Source organism: Montipora capricornis, chromosome 5 (assembly GCF_036669925.1).
Source record: "Montipora capricornis isolate CH-2021 chromosome 5, ASM3666992v2, whole genome shotgun sequence".
Classification (NCBI taxonomy): domain Eukaryota; kingdom Metazoa; phylum Cnidaria; class Anthozoa; order Scleractinia; family Acroporidae; genus Montipora; species Montipora capricornis.
In genome coordinates this window covers 2,639,894-2,642,393 of record NC_090887.1, presented here as the reverse complement: position 1 = coordinate 2,642,393, position 2,500 = coordinate 2,639,894, and the positions used below count along the sequence as shown (strand labels likewise).

Genomic DNA, 2,500 nt, shown 5'->3' with positions numbered 1-2,500 from the left:
GCCAATCAGAATGCGCGGAAAGCAGTATTCATTTGTGTGGAATATTATAAAACCCAACTTTATTTAGGTTTCACAATATGAGTAAAAGGTGGTATATATCCTTTGACTGGATTGAATGAAGGAAAGAAGAGGCCATCCGGTCTTTAGGATTAGCCACAAGTTGCCTATAAAAGGGTCTAAAAGTTGCTAAAAAGTTTCTATTTTATTTCCAAAAGTGCCGAATTTCCAAAAAAGTTGCCGAAAAGTTGTTTCTTTGTTTTTACTTGTTTGCACTTGAAGTTGATTTTGTTGCTGTTTAGATCGTGCACAGTACAAGTAGGTTTTATTCGCATTTTCTTTCTTTAACAAAACTTCATTAATAGAACTCAAATACAACAGTGGACATCAGGAACTACTCGGGCCTTCATCCAGCTAGAATGTGTTGTCCACCATGTGAGACCCGCTGACCTCATGGACAGGCATGCAGTACCAAAAGACTTACTCCTGGCTCTTGGGTTACACACAGTTCTGCAAACCAGAAACATTTATCTGATTTTTTCTTTCGAAAGCTCATAAATGTAGCGAGAAAATTAGAAAAATAATTTTTAAAATGTTAAAAAAATTAAAAGTTGCCGAAAGTCTCAAAGATTTCGGAAAGTTGCCGAGCAAGTTGTGGCTATAATAAGCCTACCGGGCTTTCCTAAGATGACGTTCTCGACATGAAGGTGAATTTAATTTTAGTCATTTTACGGTCTGCTCTGATCTCGTAAAGTACAACGAACCATTGTACCTGGATGTCAAACGCGCTTGGGAGACAACGGTGCCTTGCTCATTAAATCTATCTTGTTGTGCCGATTCTATAACCGGTCTGAATGGTGAAATCGTTGCTAACACTGACCATTCTCAGGCAAGAGAGTATGAAGTGAGACAGCGAACCCCAAAAAAAGGCGCCACTCTGATGAAAATTAATAGCTGTTATTTCAGTTGGGACAACGTTTCAGCGGTGTTCGTTTCAGAGCGCGCGAAAGCGAAGCGAAGGGTAAGAGTTTTAGCAAGCGAAATGCGAAGAAAATAATGAGTTCCTATCCAGAAATTACGTTTTTCTCAGAGGAAGAGAAACTACATTTGTTGAATGGAAGCTGCCCTCGATAGTTTCGCACATTTGGGATTGTTACTTCGGTTAACCTATCCATATGCTATACAGTGCCGTGCCATATTTTCCATGATAAAATCACTTCGTCTCATTTCGCGGGAAATCGCTATACAGTAGGCTTGCCCAAACGCAGCAGTTACGTAGCTGAACGCACGCGCAAGCGCCAAAACAAGTTTACAAACTCGATTTACCGGTTCAAATTTAATTTATTCGTCGTTGGCGCTGGACGGCGGCTAACTCAAAGAAACTAACGGTAGCTCGCAGTGGTTTCTCTCTCGCAAAGCGTAGGAGAAACCAACTGCTCGCAGGGTACGGTCTCTTTTCCCGTACTCATCAGTCCGGCGAACGCAAAAGAACCTAAACGGACCTCTGCTAGCAGGGAACATACGTACATACCTAATTAACCACTCCCCATATACAACCAAGAAAACGGCAGAACAGAACAACAATTGGTAAGAATCTCAACCGGCCAGAGGCAAACAGGTCGTCATTTACAAATGCAAGTGAGAAGCTAGTTGAACCAGCTGCATGCAGGGACTACCAAGATCCAATTCAGCGAGTAGTTGGAACGGGTCTTGAACCCGGGATCTCGAGATCACGCTGGTCCACACTCCCTCCTCAAATTTTCTTGCTTACCAGAGGACAAGTGCAACTTATTTCAATAAAGCGCCTTTCTAAACGAGATAAAAAACGGAAAAAAGAAAAAATTGAAATAGATATGTAATTTAAGTAAATGTGCATTATAGTTATCGCAAAGTAAATTCCGTTGTTTGGTACTATTTCCACTCGAAGACGTCAATTTGGTTTTAGGTGAAAAAAAAAACACGACATTTCGATTAACTTGATGTAAACGACTAAAACTTCACTGGTGAATTGAATTACACAGTACTTTCTATAAAATTCACTCAAGGGTTGAACTGTTGAAATCTTTCTAAAAAATATTCGACTGCTTTCCCTTTTTTTAAGACCCCGTGATGGTACTTGAAGGGAACAGTTTCTTTCAAATGTCGTCTTAAGCACGTATATGTACGCAAAACTAATGAAAAATCAAAAGGAAAAGTCCCTTAAGAACATCACGAGGTCTGGAATGGAAAAACAAATTGCACAGGCTAAGATGGTTTATTATCACAGAAGTCGAAAATTTAATAAGATGAAATAATCTTGCTGCACGTGCGGCACGCATTTTTATTACAATACCGTACTCAGTAAAGCACCCTTAATTTAAGGGTGCGTTCGATTGACCCTATTCCGGAATAAGAATACGTGGAGTAATGATTTAAAACACTATGTGTGGCGTTTTGCAGAAACAAGGACAACAAAAATATGTTTAAAATAGCATTTTAGCAGGTGTTTGACAATTTTAACGTG

At 39.7% G+C, this 2,500-nt stretch overlaps 1 protein-coding gene and 1 long non-coding RNA gene across 2 annotated transcripts in view; one reads left to right on the top strand and one right to left on the bottom strand.

Annotated features, from left to right (window-relative positions):
- LOC138049110 (uncharacterized) overlaps positions 1-648 on the top strand; it is a 7,553-nt gene extending 6,905 nt beyond the window's left edge. Inside the window, exon 4 of the mRNA XM_068895236.1 lies at positions 1-648. This exon is cut by the window's left edge and continues 1,247 nt beyond it. The gene's annotated coding sequence lies outside the window, so the exon portion shown is untranslated.
- LOC138049112 (uncharacterized) overlaps positions 1-2,500 on the bottom strand; it is a 7,987-nt gene that overhangs the window by 1,757 nt on the left and 3,730 nt on the right. The window contains exons 2-3 of the long non-coding RNA XR_011132300.1: positions 1,529-1,806; positions 1-507 (exon numbers count right to left, since the gene is read on the bottom strand). The exon at positions 1-507 is cut by the window's left edge and continues 1,757 nt beyond it. This is a non-coding gene — a long non-coding RNA (uncharacterized lncRNA). The remainder of the gene's footprint in view (positions 508-1,528; positions 1,807-2,500) is intronic.